General features: G+C 47.3%; 1 protein-coding gene and 1 pseudogene across 1 annotated transcript in view; one reads left to right on the plus strand and one right to left on the minus strand.

Annotated features, from left to right (window-relative positions):
• The window catches only part of LOC144168795 (uncharacterized), a 53,235-nt gene that overhangs the window by 11,345 nt on the left and 15,473 nt on the right, over positions 1-26,417 (plus strand). The gene's annotated exons all lie outside the window — the stretch shown is intronic.
• LOC144170889 (uncharacterized) lies at positions 5-25,762 on the minus strand (annotated as a pseudogene).

A 26,417-nucleotide genomic window follows, 5' to 3' on the forward strand; every position in this document is an offset into this window, starting at 1 on the left:
AGGTTCAAACACTATTGGCAACAAAATGTCCGTTGGCGGCACCACGCTGCGAGAAAATGGCAGAGTAGCGGGCACTGCCATGCGTTCGCTGATCACACGATCACTTCCTGAGACACGGCAGATATGCACTGTGACCGAAGAGACTGTGATTCTTGCTTTGCACAAATTTTGCATTAGGGCGTATAGTAATCGTCAGTGCTTTTTTTGAAGTGAACTCTTCGAAGGCGTTGAACCTGGGAGCTGAATGTTTAAGCATTTGTCAAAAGTAATTTTTTCGGACGAGTTGAAGCCGTGGATAACGATTTGGCTTTGTAAAAACAAAGGACAGGTTATCAGTCTTGCACAAGTAACTGCTCTTGGAGTGTCTTCAGTTTCCGTTTGGTGGCTCTGGCTTCAGGCGGCTTCTTGTTTTCTCGTTTGCAAAGGTTGTTCAGCCAAGCGTTGGCTGCTCCACTAAGTATATAACCTATTACTACATGCGTAAGTGGCCATTGTCGCAAAAATCAGTCTTCATTCCACTCAAGCAACGGTGTAATCATTGACACAAGCAATTCTTTCTGCTTTTCACAGGCACAAAATTTGGCTGCGTGTCCTTTGCTTCTCAGTTTCTCAAGAACAGTATTCATCATGAGTATGGCGTTCACGACGACAGCTTGGGGAAACTTCTGTCCACTTTTTGTAATGCTCGTTACGCTCTCGTCTGCCTCATTTGTGAGAGTTTTGCTCTCAACAACTAAGTGCTCTTTACAGAATGCATGTGTAAGCTTTTGGAGTACAGCATGTGCACAACCATTAGCCACAGAAGTTGTAGCTGGAAGTGCGGGCTGCTTTGCAGCAAAGTCCTCTTCTGTAACTGCAATCTCAAATTGCTTTAAAGGATCATGGAATTCATCAGTGGAGGAGCATGACAAACCTCGGCATTCTCTGGTCGCTCGAGGATCTTCTGCAGCCTCAATTTGTGCTCCGCTTCATAGACCTGCCATATGGACATATGGTACTGGGCACCACGTAACCGTCGGTACTTGCCAAACCTGTCTTCTAGGCAGTCTGTCTGAAATTTCTCTGGTAAAACGACATACTTGAATCCAAGCTGTTTAAGGCAGTAGCTTGCCACCTGAGCGAGAGCAAGGGATGTGGGATGCAGTTGCGTTGTGGGTCTCGTTAGTGAAATGACCAGTGTCATGCTTGGGGCCTTCCAGTAGTCGAGCCAACTGACTAGTTTGTTCAAAAACTCGGCTTGGTGGCAACCAACTGTCTTTATGGGCTCTTGTAAGTCATCTCGAAGACGCCTCCCTTTGTCTGGCATCTTTGCATTCACTATGGGCCACCATATCGGCAAATAGTCCGCGCTTTTGTCATGCTGCAGTTATGCTGCTTTTGCAGTGTTGAGAGCTGCGACTGTGAAACTGTTAAACAGCTTGAGAACAAGTTTCATGTTTTGTCGCTCTATGTTCGAAAGTTTCAGTGCCTGCGAAGGCAATGTTGGGGCAAGTCGTACAAGCTCACTTCTCTCTCTCTCGTGAAGCTGTGCCGGTGTGTCTAATGAAGCTGTTAGCACACATGGTTTTTCAGGTGGTCCATGGATGTTAGGAAACAACGTACATTTACCACTGTTACACTGGCTTAGCCAATTGTCCCTTGTGCATTTTAGAACATGAACAGAATGCAAAATAAAATACAGTAGTCTTGATTGGTCTGATGTATGTCTGTAGACTGTATCGACCTTCGGTGGCCCTGAAAAAACGTCATTGCCAATGACAGTAGCGGTTGTCTTAAACAACCACGATTACTCAAAATTCTGTTTCTCCAAGAAGGCTTTTGACCCTAAGATTTTCAGCATCTTCAAGAGGGTTTTTACTGAACAAAGTGAGCACTCAAGAATATGCGAGGCCCAATCGGGTAAATAGGGTTCCAGCAATCGCCTGTGTTTCTTTCGAGTGGCACCTCACTCCTTTCGGTGTTAGCTGGATGTTTAAAGCATCAGAAAGGTCCTTCAGCATCCTGGTGAATGTTTCAGTGTCTTCAGAGTTTTCCGTGCCTGGCACTTCGGCCTCTCTCTTTAGCTTGATGCCAACTGTTGCGTTGCGGCTGAAGAGCTGTTAGTTAAGTGCATCTGTGTTGAGATTAACGAACCCAAACAGCATGCAACGCGTAACACGAATAGGCTATGGCAGCAAAATACTGGGTGGCAAACCTGACACTCGTCTTCTGAAGACTGCCAGGTGCTACTTGGGCTCCCATCAGTTTTAACACTACTTGTAGGTCATGCTTGTAGGTCATGTAGGTAGGTCATGTAGGTCATGTAGGTAAGTGGCCATGTAGGTCATGTAGGTAAGTGGCCTTGCAAGTGGCCTTGCAAGTGGCCTTTTTGTATCACACAGCGTGATTTAGTGACCCAAATTGATGTTATGGTCGCTTGACTGGAAATAAAAAAAGGTAGCGATTAAAATCTAAATCCAAATTTTTGCACATCTTTTTTTTTCTTACCAGTCCTTAGTGGGCTTCCTCAGGTGGTTTCTGATGCATTTTACGATGCGTGGGATATCACAAATGAAATAGATCCTCTGAGAAAGCTCCTGAGGGTGTTCGATGTGATGGCATGCAGAGTCCAGCTTAGGAGCACCGATGAGTGGGCAAGTTGGTATGGAGACATACTAAATAAAAGTGCAGAAAAACGCGGGACAAAGAGAAGAACTACACAGGACGAGCGCTTACTAACAACTGCGTCGAGGTTTGTCGTTTTTGGTTTCATTAAACTCAGTTGTTAGTGAGCGCTCGTCCTGTGTAGTTCTTCTCTTTGTCCCGCGTTTTTCTGCGCTTTTATTTAGTATGAGTCCAGCTTCCCTGATATCTCAGAAAAAAAGCGCACAATCGACGAAGACACAGAATAAGGACACAGGATGGCACGCTGCTACAGTGCAACATTTACTAAATCAGAAAAAAACATAACTTTGCGATTTGTGCTATAGTGCAAGCTCATTGATACAAACATGCACAAAAAAAATACGGCATGATCAGGGCAAGTTGTGGTCCCAGGAATTAGTAATGGGTGGCTTTCGACTCTTTTGACTTAGACTTTTGACGTCAACTCTTCCCGGCTGATATGACAGTCTTTGACTATCTCTTTGTGTCTTGCCCTTATGGTTGTATACGACTTCTTTTCTCAAATAGGGGTTTACAGCCATTTTTTTTGCACTCATTGCAGCAAAGTACTAGGTGCAAGTATGGCCTGCCCACCAAAAAACTGTCGCACTCATGTAGGCGTATGTTTAAGCCTCGGCCGGTGTGTCTGATGTTAGCCTTTCCACTTGCAAGTGGCAGACAATGCACGACTGATTATGTGCAAGGCACAAGCTGCTGCCCAACCAATGTACCAAGCTGGGTCCACATTGAGTGGTTGTTCCTGGCAACTCCTTGATTATGGTGTGCGAAGGAAGGGGTTTTCTGCTGGAAATATGTCGCCTCAACGTCAAAGGGAGTTGTTTCATGCAAACGAGGGGACGCTCATCATGCTGTACTTCATTGTTTCATTCCAGGTGCGGTCCAATTGTTGCATTGTGCCTTCGTAAGTTTGGCACTTTTGCCTACCTAGTCTTTTCATTAGGCTGTGGAGCCGCTTTGCCGCAACAACAGGGTTATCAGCCAGGTCAACTTTTGCTTTGCATGCTATCGCAGCCTCATGTTCGTTGTCGGAGCTTTCTTCATCGTCACATTTGATGCCGATGCTTCTAAATTCTGAGAAACTGCTCACAGCCTTCAACTTTTTGGTTTTTTTTTTCTCACAAACACTCGGAGCACGGCAACGCCTTGAACAGTTCAGCCCAGCAATCAGTGATAGAAGGGCTGTGGCGTTTGCACCACACTGCGCCATCCTGCTCCAGACAGCAGCATTGCACGAAAAGTGCTCCCAAGTGGTGCCACAAAATAAGAGGCAAAAGTGTGGTGATGTTCATTCAATATGCCAGTCACTTTGTGCAGAGGGCAGTGGAGACTAATTCATTGAGGTGTAATTCACGACATGGCGTGCAGCGTTGTACTGCACTTGTCAATTCTCTGGTCTTACTCGTCACAATTTCCTGGTCTTCTTTGAGGCGGCACGGTTTCACGGGACTTGGGATCGAACTTGGGGTGCAGGCAATGCTCAAACATTTGCCTTGAAGAGAAGCTTCACTGCAATGGCCTGCTGTGCAGTGAAGCATGCGTCATCACCGGCCATTGTTGCAATATTTCCGCTGAGTGTCAAACGGAAAATATGAACCCGTTTTAGTGTTTATTCGAGCCCTAGCCATTTCCTCTTATCGCTAGTGCGCTTGCCGTTCCTAAAATTGATCCCGTAGCGCATTAAGAGTCAAAGAGAATGAGATGAAAAGTACAGCCCTGCACAAACCAGAGGGGAGCTTGCCTTAAGCTAGCCACTATCTCCAAGTTGTCAGCTCTTTCGATGTTGCTTGCTGTGCAGCAATGAGATTTCTTTTGTGTAAAAAAGGCGGGGGGGGGGGGGGGTTATTTTTTGGGCTTAGGCGATTGTGGAACACTCCGACCTGGATCCTGCGACTGCCGGTTTTCACACCTCAGTGACACGGGGTTTATTAAAAAGCTTTCCATCTTTTCACTCTGGGACTTCTGCGCTTGCCTTTTCTTGCCTAATTTCGTTAATCCCTCTCTCAACTTGTATCTCTTTTCTGCCCTCCTCTCTCTTGGGCCTTCCTTCCCTTTCCCCTTCCCCGAACAGAGACTATTTGGTACACCAACTAAGCACTCTGCTAATACAGAGCTCCTCTCTCTCGCATGCCACCCTCTGGCATGGCTGCGCCAAGTGCATCCTTGCACACAACCTAAAGGAGGGCGTTTCCCAGCCAAATTGCGTTTTTGTGAGCCTCTTCAGCCTACATGGGCTGGAGAAGGGTTTTTCATATGGCTTTGACCACCAGCTTTCTTGGCTGCTAAGGACCCTTCTCTCCTGACTCTTCTCTTGGTCTGCAATGCCCAGCGCGAGTGCGGTGGCACCAGTGGCAAGGAACCATTTCGAATGCCCGTTTCAAACACCAAAGTTTAGTGAGGTGAAAAATTAGTTCCAAGCAATGCATCAAAAAACGGCTCTGATTATTGCATTCACCAGGGTTCATAGTACAGTATAACCTCGTTACAACAGACCTTCATAGTGGTCACGATTTCAGTTTTCTATAAAAGATGTATGAACTATGCAGACACTGTTACTGCAAACTTCGAAATAACCATGTATGAAGTCTGTTATAACAAGAGTTCGGAATTTTCAACTATTAAAAAGCAGAAACAATGGAACTATGCCGGTCATTTTTCAAGATCATTAGAACAAAAACAGGTTGGTAATTATAGCCAACAAATGATAAGAATGATTTTGTTTTTTTTCAGCGTCTTCACCCTTCTGCAACTATGAAGTATGTCAGAAAATCGCATGCACGAGTGCTGTGCTGCTGTCGTACAGAACTCACTCTATCTTTTCTTTCGCTGATAATATTCCATTCCTCCACTTCAACCTAGACTTGTTTCAATTGTCTGCAATATGAACTAAACGAAGGTCTTGTTGCTAAGCTTGGAGATTTCGCCACCTATATTGTATGGGCAGTCATTTTTCTTTTGTTTCAACAACGGTAAATTTCATATGTAAACATTTGAGCTGTTGTACTAACATTGTTAAGTTTTAAATCCTACCCCCTCGACTGCACGCATACTTCAAGTGCATGACTCCACGTACTTAAAAGTGATAGTTTTTGGCAAGCAAAAAGTTTCACCTCTAACAACTCACAATTGTTTCAGTTTCCGGTTTTTGCTTTACAACCCTGGTGAATTAGAAACACAAAAACAGCACTGAATGAAGGTGTATAAGGAAATATGAATGGCTGAAAAAAAGCCAGTAACTTCATGTTAATATGTGCCAGAAAAGCTGAACATATCATTGAGATTGTAACCAAAAAAATGGTAATTGAATTTGCTTATGAAAAACCTACACCTACTAACCTCGCATATAACCGTACAAATTACCAGCCACACAAAGCGATTTCCAAGTGGTTTATTCAAGCCTTGGAAAAGAAGCTAGTGACCTTCGACTGAGTAGGCGGGTGACAGCCTTTGACACTATGTCACTTTCCATGAGCCTAAGACGGTGCACTGCATCTGATGCCATGTTTGGTTCAAAGTAGGACTTCAGGCCTTGAATGTGCTCCAACGCTTCGGCAGTTGTAACCTTACGAAGTGCAATGTCTTCGTCGCCTTCTTCGTCTTCATCTAGTTCGTGATCAACAGGAACATTTGCTACTTGTGCTACAATTTCTTCGTCTGTTATCTCTTCTGTGCTCACGAGCTCAGAATCCGCATCCACATATGCTGCAAAATCTTGCAGGCCAAAAGCTTCCTCTCCAGCTGCCCACATCGCTGGGTCTGGTCCGTCTGCGTCCGCCACCACACAGTCCAAATCTTCGCCATCTGCAAGGGACAAAGCCTGCTTTGCAGAAGCAGTTCTTTATGACCTTAGCTTCAATCTGCTCCCAAACAGCAGACAGGACCTGCACAGCAAACCTCAGGTCAATCACTGACTCCCTCTTCTGCTGCATGTCATAGAGCAGCCGCTCGGTGAGGCGAGTGCGGTACCAAGACTTGACCGAGTGCACGATGCCCTGGTTGATGGGTTGTGCCTTCGACGTCGTTCCCGGAGGAAAATATGCTACCTTGGTAGCCTGAAGCACTGGTAGCTGCATGTGGCTTGAGCAGTTGTCCAAGAATAGGATGACTTTCCTCTTCTGCTTTGCCATCTGGCTGTCGAAGTTGAGCAGCCGCTTGTTGAAGATGACCTTGGTCATCCAAGCGCTTCCATTGGATTCCCACTTCACAGGAACATAAACACCACGCAAGCACAAAGGCCTCTTCGACTTGTCTATGAGTAGCAGCTTCGATTTCTCTGTGCCATCCATGTTACAACAGAAAAGAACACTGATGCGCTCCTTTGACCTTTTGCCTCCATGGCACAGGTCACCAGAAAAACCATATGTTTTGCCCGGCCTCATCTTATAGAACAGCCCGCTTTCGTCGGCGTTGAAAACGTCACGCGGCTCGTAACCTTCGAGGATCGCTGGAAGTGACTGCGTTTTTCAGTCGTCGACTACGGAGTCGTCAACGCTGGCAGACTCGCCAGACATGCACTTGAAGGAGATCCCGTGTCTCGATTTGAATCAGTTTAGCCAGCCTTCACTACACTTCAAGTCATCCTGTCCTAGAATGACTGAAAGTTGCTCGGCCCGTTTTCGCAATAAAAACCCATTGACGGGGATGTTGCGTGAACGGGCGTCGCGAAGCCATACTAGAAGGACGTCTTCAACTTCAGGAAACGAAGCATCTCTGAGCCTGAACCTCTTTGGCTGCAGGTCACCCGTTACTTGCTTGGCCAGGGTATCCTTTCTTTTCTTGATGATCGAGTTGACAGTTTGCTTAGACAGTCCTAAGCGCTCTGCAGCGTCCGTTTGCTTCTGGCCTTTGTCTATGCAACTGATGATTTGAAGCTTCTCTTGCAGCGATATTTGCTTCCGTTGAACTTTTACAAGGGAGGTCGTTTGCTGAAATGTTGGCATCCATGTCATCCGTGTGTCAGGCCAACAGCGCCCGGTGAATGAGTGCGTGTGGAGACGTAGAACCGAACAACCAGCCGCAACCAGCAAACCAAACCTCGCTTTCTCCGAGATGGTGTCGAAAACTGGCCTGGCTTGGCCTGGCTACCATGCTGGCTACAGTAGATACCGAAAAGTTCCCCGTTTGGCGCTGTCCAAAACCGATCCAAGTCTAGCCATAGAGAAGTCGATCCGAGTCATAGCGAGCACAGTGGCAAAATGGCCGCCGCCGCGTTACCGCTGTGGCTGCTGCTACTAAATCAAGAAAAGTGTGAAATTAAAGGTTGTCTTCAGCTGAAAAGTCTGCTGTCGAGGTGTAAAAATGGACTTGCTAACCTTGTAAACTGGTCTGTTATATCCGAATGTATGTTGTAACAGAATCCGCAGTAAACGAAATTTAATCAATGGCGCAGATAGGAAGACCAACCGAACATCGCAAATTGGTATCTTGTATCTGAATATCCGTTGTAAGCAGATCCGTTGTAACGAGGTTATACTGTATTGGAAAATATAAAGATTGCAGTTTTAGGACCAACACTGTTTTGGCTATTGTTCCTCCATAAATGGCTAATTATCTCTGATTATCTCGGTAACTAATTCACTGACCCCAAAAATATTGGCATATTTGAAATCAGTGGTAAAAAAGCAGCAAGGCTGACAAGTTTCCCAGAGTTTACTTTAAAACTAAAAGAAATTGTTTTAAGAGCCATGTCCCACCAGTTGGTGATCGGCTCCTCGACAGCCACAAGATTCAAGCGGCCTCCACTTAGCTGCCTCCAATGCGTCCGTTAAAAAAACGGAGGCAGCCCAACCCTTTCCCTCTTCTATAACACCGTAGTCCTTTCCACCGCAGTGCCCACGGCACATTATAATGTGGAATAAACGTGGTTTCATTCATTCATTTCCCCTTGTGAAAATCAGGAAGCTCCTGCACCTCATCCCACTGGTCATCACGTTGGTGAAGTCTGGAGCTAACTTACCAAGAGCTCTGTGGTTTTGCAGCATGTGCGCAAACATGGCCAGCGTACTCTGCCAGCTAGGTATGACATCGCGTTTTACTGTCGGAGGACGCCGTAGCATTGATGTCATGCAATACTCGGTGTCTTCAGTCTGTACTACCTGAATCGGGTCAGCCTTCTCTATCTTAAGCACTTCACTTACTTGAATCGTCAATAAACTGGCGTCTTGCATTCCTGATCAGTGATAATTTCTAGTTGAGCTTTGTAATGGACTGCTTTCACTGGAGCCCAACACTGTACTGCACAATTTTTTTACTAGACAATGGCTTCTATATAGTTCACTATGAAATGAGAAGCTACTGTGACGTTTATTTAGTGAAAATGAATTTGGTAGAGTGTGGGTGCGTTTTGTGTCCATCACTTTTTTCACGTAATGAAAAACTGGAGACGGGGGAAAAAATCGCAGGACAAACAGTGTAACTCCCAGACTTTGTCATCCACAGGTGTAATGTGTGTCAAGCTGGCAACTGCTGATACTGGGGCATGCAGCGGTCTGGAAAGGACAAACGTGGCAAGGAGGAACATTATTCTGTGTGAAAGTGTCTCTGCAGCCACTCTCCTCTGTTCACTTTTCTTCGACCAAGTTTCCGCATCCTTGTACCAGCGTCTGCTTTTATCCGTTGTGATCCATGCGTTTCCTAGCAACAGTAGTACTAATAATCTCGTGAATCAGCAAACTACGCTTTTTCGTTTGTTTGCTCCATTAGCTCCTTTGGGCGGCATACGTGACAAGCAGACCCAGCGGGAGCCCAAGAACCTAAGAGGCGGGAACTGAATTTAAGTGCAATACTCCTGGGACTGTTTAAGCTTGCATATGCCCGTGATGAAAAGAGGTGCGGAAGGCATTTGCAGTCAATGAAGGGTTCCCTGCCACTTCTTTCTGAATAAGTGCACCTGTTCTTGAGAAGCTCGTTTATGCTGCCAGCGTCAATGATCCCATCTGGGCTACATGCCAACCATAACTGGTCTAGCTTTACAAAGCAAAGCTCGCATTGTGCACGTCTTGGCTGTAGTGGTGCTTGTACTGTTTGCCTGAAGTTAGCTGAACCATAATTCCGTGAGGCATCCCGGACCTGGCATGGTGCATCCGACCCTTATGCAGTGTCAGACTGTTTTGCCCGGCCTGGTTCACATCTTGGTTCACAAAGCTGCGACAGTTCTCAGCATCAACGATGGCCGAGTACTTTGTACTAAAGGGGCACAACACCATAGCTGGACTTCACAAGTCCTTCCCGGCTTGCTTGAAGCTGCTGCCTGCACCTGGCCATGGCAGGGCTAACCTGAAAAATTTGTTTTCATCGGCAACTCCTGCCCGTGTGCATTTGAGGTGGCAGATAGCAAACTCTCAAGTGCTTACCGTCGTACCTATGGGATAGATCCTGTCAATTTTCTGCTTCCCAGTGACACGACCAGTACTTCGTCATGCAGTGACCAAACAACATTGACCCAGCGTTCAGTAAGGGCAGGTTGCCCTGTTTGAGCTGAACATGAACTAAAATATTTGAAAACACGTTCAAAATACTTGGCAAATGTGATACTGCATGTAACATCAAAATACCTGTGTCACACTTGTGACGTTTGCATGTTGACGCCGGCCGCTGACTGCGTGCCACCAATTTGCGAAGAGCCGACATGCGTACCACCCCACGGGTGACGTCCCCATGCTGACTCCGGCGTCCGATGGCGACGTCGCCTATGCGCACAGCCCGCACAACGAAACGGCCTGCCGCGAGTTCCCCGAACCAGCACCTAGCGCTGAATTCCCTCCACGAACTGGCGGAGGTGATAAGAAGGCCCGCATGCTCCGCGATCCCTGTCCTGCCACCCGCCGTCGTCGGAGATGCCGCAGGTGACATACAAAAGTGCTCCCGAATCCCGGCCAAGAACGAGATGACGATCATCCCTCATACCCATCTACGCAGACCAGCGAGCCCGCCGCAGCACTTTGAGTTCGCCCCCACGGCCCTGCAGCGTGCGTGGTCATCACCGTGCCTCGGAATGATAGTCCCGACCTTTCCCGACCTACAGAGCAAACTTGCCCCATGCACCCCGGCCACAGAGCAAGAGGTCCCATCTCCGAGGTCCAGCGCCAGCCGCCTTTCGGATCCGCTCCTACGAGTCGCATCATCTTGCCGGGTGAGCGCGTCAGCACCAGCCCAACTTCATTGTTAACCCTCTGAGGTACACAAGAAAACGAGCGACACGAAATTTCGTACGAAGGTGTTTGTCGTTTATTTTGGCCTTCCAAAAAACAAAAAAAACCAATAAATAAGATAACTATTGTTATGCAAAAGAAGTTATAGGTTTGGACGCATACGTCCCTATCTACATTAAGGGAGCCAACTCGCTCAAGCAGTGGTCGCTACTTGTTTGCTACCGGTATAAAAATCCAGAAAACAATTTCTCGCCGCCGTAAAGCACAAGGGAATTGCACAAACTGTGCAGCAATTGAAGGTGTGGTTTTGAAATTTTTTGATTTTGTGCAATTTACGCCGCGCTTGCGAGTCACTTTTGACAATTTGGTGTGTTGGAACTGTGGGATGCGTCAACACCGTGGTGCGTCTCTGTGTCTGCATGAGACCTGTCAAGCCTCATTGTCGACTTGAAAAGCTGCCAATAGAGAGCGCGCCACAGCTTGTCGAAACTCACGCAAGTTCAGAGCAGGAATATTAGAGTTTTCAGCTTGGAGCTTCATGTAGCAAATGTAGGCATTGTTGACACCGATGTCCAGAAGTTCAAAAAATACGCTTAGGTAGTACTTGATTTTGGAGCGCCGGTCCACTTCGTAGGTAACTTTCTTTTGGTCCATAAGGTAACAATCAAGGTGCAACGGACATCCATTTTTAGATGCAAAGCATCTCTTAGTCCAGGCTCCGTCATCTGGCGTCCGCATCTCTCATCCTCTCCACAACAGCTGTGATAACGCCGCCCTCTCTCCCCTCCTCCTCTCCACACCACCTGTGCGATAGCGCACGCGCTGCTCTTCCTCTCCCCCTCTCCACACCACCTGTGCGTGGCTCCTCCTCTCCCCTCCTCCTCTCCACTTCATATAACCAGGTCTGCGCCGCTGCTCCCTTCAGTTGCTGCTTTCTGTCGGGACAACGCTGCGCCTTCCGATGAGCTCACAATGGACGCCACCAACGATTCTGGCAGTGAACTGGCTGTCACGCCTTCAACCAGCAACATCTAGTCCACTTCCAGAACCGGGAGCACCTCTGAAGACAAGACTGCGCAGAGGAGAGCTTGCAACGCAGAACGGAAACGCCAGCGTCGCGCAGTGGATCCCGTGCTTCGAGAACGCGAAGCCGCTTCGAAACGCCAGCGTCGAGCAGCGGATCTGGATGCCGTTCATCAACATGAAAACGCTTTGAAACGTCGTCATCGAGCAGCGGGTTCCTCGCTTCGAGAACGTGAAGCCGCTTCGAAAAGGCAACGTCGAGCAGCGGATCCCACACTGCGAGAAAGTGACACCACTTCGAAACGCCAACGTCGAGCAGCAGATCCCTCGCTCCGAGAACGCAACGCCGCTTCGGCACGGCAACGTCGTGTTCTGGTCGGCGCTGACGAACGCTTCAAACGCGAGTTCTTGCACCGGAGCAGATGCTTTGCATCTCGTCACGGTTCTTTTGTGGGAAGATAGTGTAATTTTTTTCTTTCTTCCAAGCGCATCGCCGCTGTGCAAGAATGTATTCCACTGGCGATATGAAGTTGGATAACAAAATGACTGCCCGGTCATCCATACATTTGACGCAGGCAATGCCATCCACACTAAATGATGCAATACCATCTCTTTTCATTTCTTTGTCACTCGGAAAATTCCTGGGCATACCCTTCCGGTTCGCGCGCACGGTTCCACAGGCCTTGATTGCGTGCTCGGAAAGCAAGGCTGGGGAATTGAAAAAGTTGTTGAAGAAAACCTCGCAGCCAAAACCTTTCAGTTCATCTGTAAGCTTGAGCATGACTAACTCTCCAAGCCCCATGGCAGTGCCTTCGCTCTTCATCCCAGTGTACATCTCACACTGAAACAAATATCCTGTTTCTGAGTCGCGGCGGCACAACGTCTTGAAGCCCCAGCGAATCGGTTTGTTTTTTATGTATTGTTTCATGATGTTGTGGCCTTTGAACTTGATCATGTGCTCGTCGACTCTCTGCTGCTTTGTCGGCAAAAGCGCAGCTTGAAACGCCTCATTGGAATGGTCGATAAGAGGCTGCACTTTATGGGCCCTGTCAAAGTTGGGCTCCTCTCTACTCGTCTGAGACTCATCTGCAAAATGCAGAGCACTGCGAAGCTGCTCAAAGTGGTGAAGAGGCATCACACTGGAAGAACGGCACGCCAAGGTCAGGCAGCGTTGACCAGTAGTTTCTGAGAGCTGGCAACACGTGGTAACTCATTACTAACTTGACTCCCAGAAACGCTTTCATTTCTTCATTTGTTGTTGTGAAAACAATTCCATTTTGTTGTGGGTAATGAATGCTCTCTTTCACAAGTAAGTTAAACCTCGATGTAACGAACTTCAATGTAACAAAACCCTCGATGTAACGAACCATGGAATTTTTTGTAACTTCAAGTGTATGCACACCATGTATTTTCACCCTCTGTGTAACGAAGTCCCGTTTGCCGGAATTTCAATGTAACGAAGTTTCATGGAGAACGAGGCACGATGTTTAAGTTGTACAAGTAGATTTTGGGAGACGCAAGCGCCGAAATGGGGTCCCAATAAAACGCGAACGGCGACACGGGTCGCCCAATGCCGCGGATGCAGCCAGCCACGGAGTCTTTGATTAAGTCCCTTGCCTACAAACTGCGTGGCGTGCATACACGGCTGGCGCACTGTTTCTGTCGGAGCTTAATCGTCTACGGCTTAATCGGCATCAGCGTGAACCGCACGCAGCGTTTTCTCCTTGTAAAAACGCAAAACGCGCCCCGCAATTAAGCCACAGGCGCGCTGACGCAGCCGCGGAGACTACCCGCACGATGCGGGTAGCTCCAGCGCAACTCGAGGGGCATATGAGAGGGGCATGTGAGAAAAAAAGCGGATAACGTGGGCGAAATTTTCATTGCAAACGTGACACGCGCCGCTTACGAAAGCGCCCGTCAAATATCCTCCGCGGTGGTAAGCCTAATCGCCTCTGGCGTTGCCGCCGCCGCCGCAAGCCGCCGCTTTGCACTTCGTTCGAGTTCACTCATGCTTGTCGGGTTTCGTCGTCCCAGCAAGCATTTGTGAATCTTTATGAGCCTTGCACGCGCGTTTTTTTTTTTTTTTTTTCACACCGGCGTCCGCGATTGCGTGCCGGCGGCGGGAAGTGACTCGCGCTGCGCGCGGCAGTGGGAGGAGCCTGACCAGTTTCACCATGGTTTCGCCAATGGGGAAGCGCGCACCCTATGGCGGGAGCTTCGAAGCGCTCAGGGATGCCGGCTGGCTAGACGATAAGGCCGCCTCGAAGGATATTTGATGGGCGCTCTCGTAAGCGGCGCGTATGACGTTTTACAGTGAAAATTTCGCCCACGTTATCCGCTTTTTTTTTCTCGCATACCCCTCTAATTTGCCCCTCGAGTAGCGTTTCAGCGAGCGGTTAAAATCGGTCGCTGGAGCTACCCGCATCGCGAGGGTGGTCTCCGCGGCTGCGTCAGCGCGCCTGTGGCTTGCGGGGCGCGTTTTTGCGGGAAGAAAACGCTCCATGCGGATCACGCTGATGCCCGCGTAGACGATTAAGCACCGATAGAAACAGAAACAGTGCGCCGGCCGTGTATGCGCGCCACGTTTTCTTTTTCAGGAAACGCTTCACGGGATGAACACTTCATTATAACCGCGAATTTCAATGTAACGAAATTTCAATGTAACAAAGTAAATTACGAATTTTACCGACTTCGTTACATCGAGGTTTAACTGTACATCAAAGACCAGTGCATCAAGTTCATCACTGCTGAAAAAATTTCAAGTGGTGTCACAACGCTTTCTTCATCTTTGTCCGGTACACATTGCATTATCCCGTACTCCATTCCAGGGTCATTTGTGAATCTCTTGGCTCTGTAGGACTTCTTTCACGTGATTTTCTTTGTGGCTTTAGCCACACTCATGTCAGTAGAGCTGATGGGTGCTGTAGTTGTTGTGAGACGCTGTATGCCTGACGCATTTACTTGGGGGTTTGAAGGCCCGGGTTTGTCTGGGTGCTCAATGTCAGTCTCTGCCTCAACATTATCCACGTCTTCAACAAAAAATTTCCAAATCTTCCCCGTCAAGTTGTAATGCGGTTTCATCATCGCTGTCGTCAGCAAACAAGATTTGGTAGATCTCTCCCTCTGACACTAGAAATTTGTGCCGTTTAACAGCCATCCTCCTGCAAGCCAAAAGCTGCGGTGAGGGAAGGTAAGAGGGCGAACTCACGGAAACGCACAGAAAAAAGACAAAAACACCAACCAATTTTTTTCGCAGCATTTGCTAAGGCAATATGGTACCAGCGTCGTGATCGCGAGTGCATTCAAAGCAGAACCACAGTTCTGTCAGGGTACATAGGGACACATATGTCCAAGTACGCTTTTCTCCAATTATAGTACAATACATGCTTATTTAACCATTCCTCCAGTTACCTTTGTAACTACAGTTAAACCTCGTTATAATGAGACGGGTTATAACGAAATAATGGATATAACGAGCAAATCGTAATTCCCCTTGAAAGTCCCCATAGAAATCAATGTATTTAAAACCTCGTTTTAACCAGGTAAAATTTCCCTGTTACGGGATATAACGAACAGATTTCGTTGAGAAATCAAATTTTGAGCTAATTTTACAACAGTGCGCAATGCGGATTTGAGACGGTGCGCGACGCGGCAACGGTATTAGCAGTTCAAAACTCGCGCCACGCGCGCGAAGCAGGAAGGCGCGCCATGCGGACGCTCCGCACGCGAAGCCCCCACCCTCCTCTCGCTGCGCACGGCACTATTTACAGTCCCGCGGACTCACCGCGGGCTCCCCGAGAAGCAGTCCGACGTTCGATTTTTCAACGTATCCCTATGGCTTCGGGGAATCCGCGGACTATCCGCGATGAGTCCGAGAAGAACCCCAATGCACACGGCGCGCGCGGTTGCGTCGCCTTCCTCTCCCCCCTCCCCTCCCTCCCCTGTTCGTATCGCCGACTTCGCTGTGTAGTTTTTTGTGCGTGGGTTTTGGCAGTCTTCAGCCTTATCTTTTATCGTACTGCCCGCGTGATTCCAAAAACGCGAGTGCGACAGGCGGGAAGCGAAGCGAAAGACTACCACGCTTGAACAGAAGACGGCTATGATAAAAGCCGTCGCATCGGGCGCGAAGGAAGGTAAGGTGCACTCCGTGGTAAGGTGGCAAGAGACTTTGACGTGTGGACGAGTACGCTGTCGACCATCGGGAGCAACCGAGAGTCCATCGTCAGCACTGTTGCAAGTGGCTTGAAAAGAAGCGCTAAGGACGGCGTCGGAGGCACTAGATGCGGTGGACGTGCTGCGCCGCTACTTCGGTGCGCACGAGGGCGGCGAAGATGCCGTGAACATAGCGGCCGCAGCTGAGGGAGCCATCGCTCGCATCAGAAAGGTGCATCAACGTCCAATTACGGAGTTCTTCGTAGCCAAGTCTGTTTTAAATACGAGTTTTGAACTGCAATAAAGTAGGTTCGTGACTTTTCCGCTTTACCTCCGGAATGTGTTTATTTTAGGGGTGTGCGAATAGTGAAATTTTATCTCGAATCGAATTCGAATCGAATAGTGTCGAATAGTGGACAAAAATATCGAATATCGAATACCAAAGCTTTTATTTGGAAGAACAAGTAGGTTGGACACTAACAAACACATGCTCATGTCCTTGAGCTCTAAATAGTAAATACACTAAAAGGAATTAAAGAAATCACAAACTGTCATGTTAAAAGTATTACAAATTCTCCGAATATCTCCAAGTAGTGAACGTGGTGTTTGCTCTTCAAGTGATTCAAGAGCGGGCTTGTCGTGCTTGCCGGCGTCTTGAGCGTGGAGCCGCATTTCTTGCAGATGGCAGAGGACGGACTTGCCTTCTCAAAAAACTTCCAAATTACGCTTCTTTTTTCACCGTGGCTATTCATGCTGAATGGCACGGTACGCGGACGTTACACAGGAGGATAATCACGGCGTGCGACGACCATGGTGACGACGGCGACGACCGTCAGATTGGCTATGGATAGGCGTCAAGAAAGGGTCTAGAACGGGTGATGATAGTGTGTTACAGCAAGGCCAAAACCACAGAAATTTAACAAGACCATAATTGTACGCTATTTTGCGGCTGCACAGTCGTGTGATAAAATTAATTAACAAAAGAAAAATGATATTTTACGGCCGACTATCAGCGGGGAAGAGTCAGTGTCATCGCCATCACAAAATGGCGTCGTCGTAGTAATTTGTTTTGTCCCGAGTGGAACGCATCATATTTGTTTCCAGTGACGTGAAAACGGAAACGCACCTCATTATTACAAAAACCCGTATGTGAGGAACGTTTTCTGCGCGCAAAAGACTGCTGTGTCGCTCCTTCTTTGCGTGTATGACAGTGACGCAAAAAAATCGAGGAACTATTTAATTACATGTCGGCAATGAAGTCTCTGCGGGCGAAAAGGAGGGATACGTCCAAACCTCAAAGACAACTTTCCTAGCCGAAAACGGGTCGCTGGCAATTGTTTGACCAACACCTTTCGACGTTCGGGGCAGTAAGGGCCACACTAATCTAGCCGCAACTTTGGCAGCGTTCGGAATATTCGTCACGTCGAATTATTCGAAAGTCTGAATGCTGGGTATTCGAAAATCGAATCGAATTATTCGGGCAAGAAATATTCGATTCGAATTCGAAAATCGAATATTCGCACACCCCTAGTTTATTTTACTTACTACCGCCGTGCAGCAAGATGCTATTTCGCCGGCTTTTTGTTTTAGGTTACTACAATGCATAATATTTGCAGTAAATGTCGGCTACGGCTATAACGAGCAAATCGCGGCGCCCCTTCAATTTCGTTATAACGAGGTTTAACTGTAGTTATCTTGGTAATTAAAATGTCTAACGAAGTTATTTCTCTGAGATTTTGGTCGATAACACACGGCAAATTAAAAAACATTTCACCTGCTTTTCTCGATGAAAAACGTTGCGCACCCGCTTCATAATCGCCTCTTTTGGAGGAATTTATGGGGCAGTTTTGCCGATGAAAATTAATTTTCCGCTATAGCCAGACGCATGCAGACGTTATACGCGCATCCATGCCGGAATCCCTTAATACAGGATTAATTTAAATATTTCTACAGCCAAACCTGTGTTGCCTCTTTTCCCCTCGACTCCGTCTGGATCCACCTAGTGGGTAGCAAGACGCTATCCCCGTATCGGGGGGGGGCATCACAGGCTAGTGCCAACTTTCTTTTTTATAACTCTATTAGGGCTTCTTCTTCCATTTCTATTCCTGAAACAAACCAAGAAACACAAACTCAAACTGTCACGTTTCGTAATTCCAATGGCTCAGCCATGATCTGGTGACCAAACTTTCGAAAGCAGGCAACATCTGTAACCATATCAGCCAAATCTTAAAGTGGGGTGGGGGGTAATTTTGCGTGAATAACCTTTTCGCAAATTTAGCTGACACATCGTTTTGTCAACTTGCAAACACGGGTTTCTGCTGCAAGCAATTCCGCGAAATATTCTGTTTATACAAATCATGAAAAACGGTGGCATCGTGAGTGCATAAGACATTGTTTTCTTACATTACTGTTTTGTTGATCCTAGCTGGAATGGTCTGCAAACTTCAGTAAAGTCATACTAAAGTCCTAACATGCACTGTAGGACTTGCGGCTGGAATAAGCAGCTCAATGTGTCACTTTCCTTACTTTTTCAACATTTGAGGTCAGGCGAACTTTTGCAGTAAAAGGCAACTTTTTACATTATACTATTGAGTCAGCCATTTTAGATGTCTGCAGTTGTTGTGCCAGCGTTTCAAACGACTGCTTCCTTGTGATGATTCGACGTGCAGTAGAACTTGTGATCCATACCGATCTGTTTGTGCCACCTGTAAATAAAATGTCCAAAAGATTCATAAGCTTTTCTGCAGCATTCCTGAAAGGAAAGTCTAGAAATGGGCATTATTATGCATTAACCTCTCATGACCGGTTCTCGCAAATTCGCATCACACCAATTGTAAGGCGCACAACCAGAACAAAGAATCGGTAGCTGTCACACCCGTGCTCAGATGGAATCTACACAAGGATGGCAACATAAGGCAGAAGCAGCATCATATACCTCCCACTCAGTAAAGTGCCGACTGCTGTCGTTTCTCCTGTTTTTGCCATTGATCACTGTTCATCGTGGTGACTGGTCATCCATTGAAACTCATATTTACTAAATGAAGGGAAGTATTTAGGTTGCAAAAAAATGTCTCACAATAGGTACTTTGTTCACTAACACAGGGGAGTTGGCATGAGTAATTTGTTCCCGAAGAAAGTAACCGTGCACTGGTATGATGCAGATTGTCTTGTTTATGCGGAAGTGCTTTTCCCGGAGGAGAAGAACAAAGTGTTTGGGCATTAGACAAACGACGAATTGTATTGACGGGACATAACCAGAACAACTACAGAGAGGAAAATCGACACTAGCTAAGAAGTCCAGTCTCTATGAAAGGAAGTCCTACCCACAAAATAGTTCAGGCTCGCGCTTAGGAAGTCGATGGCTGGCTAGATGTTATGGCCGCTAGTGCTGTGACCTTGAAGTTGGCGCTAGCCGTTGCTAGGTGGTGAAGTGCCTTTGAAACTAGTGGCGTTGCAGAATCTCTGGGGATGTGGTTGAACGTCTTGAAGGTGAAAGGGAGAGTGTGGCTCGGCCGTGAGGTCTCCTGGGCGTTTGCGCCCAGCAGAGAACTCGCCGATCACCGCGTTCCTGCTGCCTCTGACATGCCACCTCCCTTCCGCTTCTCTTTCTCTTCCTCCTCCTTCTTCCCCGCGTGCTCTTTTCTTTCCGACACCAGCGCGAGTTGCTTCATCGTTTTCACTTCTGTTGCTCCAACTCCTGCCCCTTAAAAACACCTCCTCATAACTGATTTATTATGACACTTGTTATGTTTTCGTGCCATAGTCGCAACTTTGTTCCCGAAACTCCGGCACGGGTAAAAGTTCTCCTGCGGCTTCCTTATACATAGACTAGAAAAAGTGAAAGCAAAAAAATTGTTTTCATGCCTTACCGTAAATTCAGGCTAGGATAGGTTAAATAAAGAAAAACCGGAACAGATCTCTTGACCCTTGGGTTACAGTTTCCACTGCTATAACTTCTTGTATGTGTGTGTTGAAAAACTTCTCCGCTCAAAGCAGGGCTGCCGCATGTGCTCGGGCAAGCCTGGCTTCCCGGGCGTGTTGGGTATAGTGGGAAACTATTGTGCCAAAGCAAAACTTTCGTCATCAAGCACAAGTTGGCATTAAGTGCCGCCTTTTTCACCGAATTTCCCAAAACTTCGCTTTTTACGGTTGTAGGGCAATGCAGCATTGAAAGCTCGTGGTATCCAGTCTGTGTTTCTTCGATCAGGTCTGCCTCGTAGGTCGTGGGCACTTCACCGACTTGAATCATCGAGAGAACTGATATTTGCCATCCCTATCAGTGATAATTTTTAGTTGTCGAGCTTTGTAATGCACTGCTCTTGCTAGCACCTGACACTGTGCTAGAAGGTCGGGGAAGCATACGTCTGCAGAATCCACATACTGCTACAAGATTGTGAAGGGTGTGCCCCATGCACGTTTTCTGGCAGCCGGTGCTACACCTACACTCATGTTTCAGGCAACGTTGGTTACTGACTGTACTTTACTCTGTCATCTCAAACTCTTCGAGGCAGGCGGAGTATTGGCGACTCCGTGTTTCTGCCCGCCACTTAGCGGCCTTCGCGAGAATCGCCCTAATAAGGTCCGGTTGCGGACTTCCCCACGGTGAACCGCACTTGTTTATCGCCGTAACTGCGTAGTTGGTGTGATACCTCGTTAATTTGATTTAGCCGAAGTTCGAACTGAGGGAGGGGGGGGCTCCCTTTGATTGGTGGTACAGCGCACACTACCAGTATTAGAAATGCATGCACGATAAAGTGCCTTTGGAGGGCACTTTCAATAATTGTGCGCTGCGAATGTACGGCATATACAATGCTCAGTTCGAGATGTGAACCCAAAGCAGCAGGCGCGCACTTCCAGACTAAGATCCATGGTGTGAAGGTCGCGTGGTTTATGGCAGCTGCTTCAGTGTACGCGGAGCAAGCGCACAGTTTTCGGGTATGGGAAGCTGTGGAGGCTAGTGACACATTGAACGTTGGTTTTCGGCTTCGAATTTCATGAAAGGTAGTCTGTGCAGACGGGCAATATTCTTCAAAGGAACCGTGGCACGTGTTTCAGGTTTCTAATTAGCGAAAGTTTTCCCTCATTCAACTACACGTTACTTTGCCGGGACCAATGGACCAGTTTGGATTATCAGTTCGTATTGTGCAACTTCAAATTAACGAGGTTCGACTGTGACTAAGAAATGACAGGCTTCTTTAGTGTTTATATTTTTTTAATGAATGCGACGAAGTGTAAGTGTGTTTTGTGTCCTTCGTCCTTGTTTTTTTTTTTTTAACTTTGGGATAAACAGGACAAACAGCATAACATCCAGACTTTCACACCTACGTCATGTGGTGTACTCCAAACAAGCAACTGACACTAGGGCACTCAGTGGTCAGAAGACAAACGTGTGAAGGAGGAACTTTATTGATGCGACTTCAAAATTTGATCTGTCCTTATTCTCTTCTGCTCCCTTTTTCTTCGAGGAAGTGTTTGCATCTTTGAAGCTGTCTCCACTTTTGCCATGTTCTTGCTAGCATTAGTAATGTTGTCCTTGTAATTTGTATAACTGTAGTGAAAACCTACATACCTGTCATGGAGTCACATGTGAAGACAACGTAGCTCGTTTCCTTGTAGCTGACCCTTTAGAGATGATACGTCAGCACGCAGACATGTGGTCCCTTCTCAATTGTGTTCTGTATCGTTGCAGTTTTGCTGTGATGATTACAGGAGAGGGCCCCTCAAGCATGTGTTGTCTGATTGGGGAGCTCTTCATTCGAGCCTAGCACGTTGTCTTTCACCAGAAAACTCTTAAAATGATATAAAAATATTCTGCATAAACTCTTGATAAAAAAAATGAAGGGTAAATGGCACCTTTGGTATTCGTAGTGCCACGGGCCTTGAATAATAAGGTGTTTTAGGTAGAGGTAAGAGGCACTACCCTTCACTGGCACTCAGTTTAAAAAAAAGGGCGGCTCCTTGGTGGGTTCTGCTGCTGTTAACAGTACAGATTTTTCAGATTTAAGAAAGGTACTCACCTTTCTCACACACTCTGGAAAGACAGGCACCACTGGTGGGCCCAGGGCAAGGCACAGCTCAGCTTATCTATGGTCAGCTCAGATGAACTGTTGAAAGCTTATCTCGGTCAGCTGAAGCAGGTGCATTATTGGACAACAATAATTGTGGCCAGCCGAGCCTGTACCGTCCTATAGCTTTGCTGTTTCTCCTGTGTCATGGTTGACATTCATCAGGTCACATTAACGTACAAGTTGATTAATCGGTATGTGCTAGCTCTTGTCTTCCTGTCTTAGAGAACATGGTTGACACATGCAGCACCCCTCCTCATTGATATGAAATGCCTCGATTAATTTTCGGGTTAGGCACTTTCAGGGCTTCAGAATGGTGTTTGTCAGAAGCAAGTGGATCAAACTCGCTCCCCATTCATTCTTTTTAGAGCAGGCCTCTGCACCAAGATTTAAGACCCTTCTATTTCCTGGTACTTACAATGTGTCCTTAATCAGGGGGCTACTGTCGTTTTCACTTACAGAGCAATTCATTTGCTAGTGTGGAAGTGTGCACCAACTTGTGGGAATTGAGCATGACCACTCTGGCCTCATGCAATGGCCAGTGCGCTGTGAGGACATTGGGGTTAAGCAGACGGGTGTGTGACACGCGGAGGAAGATCACAAGGAAATTGACGCCATGGTCTTGAACAGATAACTTAACACTGAATATATTGGGGACGGAACGCGCACACAAGGGAAATAAAAAAATATAAACAGGTCCGACCCACTAAAGTTCGGGAGAGAAGCGGGGAAAAAAAATAGACAACTCCACGCTCACAGCTCTGTCCCACAGTGATGGCACTCAGTCGCCACGGCGTTGACGTCCTCGCCGCAGGGTTTAGTAAGACGGCGAACCGGTCGCACTTCCGCTGAGTCACGCGCCGCCGGCTCCGCTCGCTAGGCCTTGCCTCGGAACTGCGGCTCCCAGGGACGTCGCGGCGATCCAACAGCTTCCCGAACGGCGACGTCGGTCTTCCGTGTCACAGGCCCGTGGTCATCACCCTGCTAGAGCAACCTCGAGCCACGAAAGCCTCGAACCGCCTGCCCATTGTTTTTGTCCAGCTGCCGTGCGGAACCTCCGCCGCTCGCTCCGCTTCCCAGGCCGGCCCTCCATGATGATGATCCTCCCCTCGCTGGTACACACCCTCTAAGGGAAATTGGCCCGGTCTCCATCTTCTTCTTCTTCCTCTCGAGGCACCTGCTCTGCGCCGTCGTCCGGGTTTTTCCCCACGCGTGGGACGCCAGTCACCACATGCGCTTCACTTCTGCGTTTTTGTAAAGCAATTGACTTGGCTGATGAGAGTTAAGTAGCCTACCTGGCTGAATGGAATAATTCAATTCTCATTAGCCAGCAGTTGCATGTGTTGTGGGAGATGTCTACGACAAATGGCAATGCAACAGGAGCTTCTTTAATGGAGAGCTCTCTCAGCTGCACATGGTGCGCTTTTGAAGTGGCCTGCAGGTGTCCCTTCAATGCGGCGTTGTCAGCTGCGGATTCGGCATTCTCATGAAGCCACTGTACAGGGCCACAGTGAGACTTTGTGGTCCCTCCGTAGACCACAGGGTGGCTGTAGTCCTGCAATGGGACAAGGCATAGGAGCAGCTCTAAAGCGCCAGTTTGACAGCTCTGCGGTAATGATTATCGGTGAAGCACAACTGAACTGGAAAGAGATTGAATGTTTTGGCATCACAGTTTATGCATTATCCCTTAAATTAGCACCAGAGTAGGCTACACAAGCAGATGTGACTGCACAGCTCCTTTGCAGATATACATGGAAATCAACTTCGGTAAACCTGAATTACTTTCTTGTGAGATGAAAAAAACTGGAGAAGTCTACAAATTTTGTAGAGACTGAATAAAGAGAACTGGCATCATGCATACCAGAGATAAAAATGCCTCTTATGCAGTAAGAATAAATGAGCAGTGAAGTTTGCTGTCTTAATGAAATTGCTTGACTTTGCCACTGAGGCTTACTAGAACTTATGCTGCCCATAAGGTTCTACAGTCCTTACCTAGTTGCAGTGGGCCTAGTAATCCATTGAGGAATGCTGGATCCACAAGATTACTGACAGTTAGTGCATATTCAGCACAAAGATGTGCTATAATACATAGTTTGTGGTAAATTTCAGTTCACAGTTTCTGCAGTTACTAGCACTGCTCCAGCCAGCAATTAGAATGTGCTGTAAGAAAGTAGAAAACACGTGGCGCAAAGTAGACGTGGACGAAAAAAACAAGGTAAGACATATACAGGCGCCAACTTCCAACTTTATTTAAAGGAAACCACACGAATTTATACCTGACTTATCTAAACAGAAACAACAACAAAAAAATCAACCAAGGTATAATCATGCTAACAAGTGTAAAAGGTTGTGACAATGGCTAAAAATGAATAAGTACAACACTGCTGAAAGAATGACAACTAATCTACTACACCAAGAGCAATCAAGATGGTCCAATAGCTTGTGCGTGCATTCCAGGCGCAGACCAAACCGAAAAGAGGGAAGGACAACTGCGCGTGCAAAACTACACGCTGTAGCTCACACCCTGGATAAGACGACCTTTCTGAGGAGAGCAAGAACAAAACGGAAAGAGAGGTGATCGAGGCGGTTTTTATCAAAAGAGCCGGCGACAAGTGTGTCAGCACGCCGTCACTAGCATTAAGTGAAAAAGAAATGTAATTTCTAAAACACAGCGTGTAGTTTTGCATGCGCAGTTGTCCTTCCCTCTTTTCGGTTTTGTCTGCGCCTGGAATGCACGCACGCGCTATTGGACCATCTTGATTGCTCCTGAGGCTGAAGTAGATTTGTTGTCATTCTTTCAGCAGTGTTGTACTTCTTCATTTTTAGCCATTGTCACCACCTCTTACACTTGTTAGTATGATTATACCTTGGTTGATTTTTTGTTGTTGTTTCTGTTTAGATAAGTCGTGTATAAATTCGTGTGGTTTCCTTTAAATAAAGTTGGAATTTGGCGCCCGCATATGTCTTACCTTGTTTTCTCTGTCCACGTCTACTTTGCGCTACGTTTTTTTATGTACCAACTAGCTCAGCAACAAGTTTCGTTAAGAATGTGCTGGTATGCAGAAACAAAAGGAAATCAGACATGGTACTCATACGGTCCGTTTTCTCTTACTGTGAGCCATTTGAAAGCATAAAAGATTGGGTAAAACACCCTGAAGGCTGCCTACGTCTCGGAAGGGGAAAGTCTTAGAATGCAGCAGGTGAAGTGTTTGCGAGTAGTGTTCGTCGAAAGAGCGTTCGCACGCTCGGCAATCCAGAAGCTTGCCCATCACCACATTCATCGTGTTTCTCTTTCTGCTGCGAGCTGAGTGCAACAACCTCGGAGTATTTCAGAGTGTACAAGCGCCTAATGTGTCTGAGCCAAGCTCGGCTCGTAATGAGCCTTTGTCTTGTGCTTGAACCACGTCTGCCTCATGTGAGACTTGCCTTGGCCCCAAGGCAGCCACACACGACAGTGAGCCTGCACTTGTGCATGTAGCCAATGGCTTCCAACACCAGGTTTTTGAGGACCACCCCTGAGAGCTCGGCATTGGGAATGTACCCAAAGGGCATTTTTCATGGTACCGCAAGTCCAACGACCATGAAGACGAGTGCGTCTGTTGCAAGTGGCATATCATCTGCATCACCTGGCTGCTGGCTGTTCCTGAGCTCGACGTAGCCGATGAGCCACCCTGTCGAAGTTTCCAAGTCACACGCTTTCCTGATGCTCATCCTGTCGAGCAGGATTGAGCAAGGCGTTTACAGGGGGAGTTGCGCCTCCTTCGAGTTATGGGACACGTCGGCAGTGAAGCCTGGCCAGCCACTGGCAACCTGGGGCCACTGCCTGATAGTTCTTACACTAGTCTTAGCAAATAGTGTGCATGTATATTCATACACACAAGGAGAATAATAACGGACCAAAAGGGAAACTTCATCTCCTCACTGTACCATTTCCCTTGTGGTTGCTCTGTGGCTTTCTTGCTCCAGCCTTCAAGAATTTCTTGTGGGAAGTTTCCGAATAGTTCTAGTTTTGTTTCTGCGTCCTCCAACAGCAAGTGCTTATCCTTCATATTGGCAGTGATGGTTTCCATGGTTTGATTTTTTTCGTTGTACCGCCTTGCTCTTGCCCCCAGCCAATTAATTCATTTTTTTGGCGGCTTTCAAACTTTCTGTTAGTTGTACTCGGTCTTCAGGTTGTTGTGGAGAGCTGTAGGCATGGTCATGACTCCTTTTGGCATTCTGCACGCTGCTCGGAAATTGCACTCCATCCTGCTGTTGGTAGCGTTGTGTGCGTGGACTCTCCTTTGTATCCATTGCCTGCATCAAAACATGTTGACCGTTGGATATGATACTCTTGTCTTAACCTTTTCTCGTGTCTTGTGCACCT

This window comes from Haemaphysalis longicornis, unplaced genomic scaffold (assembly GCF_048455015.1).
Source record: "Haemaphysalis longicornis isolate Haplotype H1 unplaced genomic scaffold, Haemaphysalis longicornis Haplotype H1 scaffold_2, whole genome shotgun sequence".
Classification (NCBI taxonomy): domain Eukaryota; kingdom Metazoa; phylum Arthropoda; class Arachnida; order Ixodida; family Ixodidae; genus Haemaphysalis; species Haemaphysalis longicornis.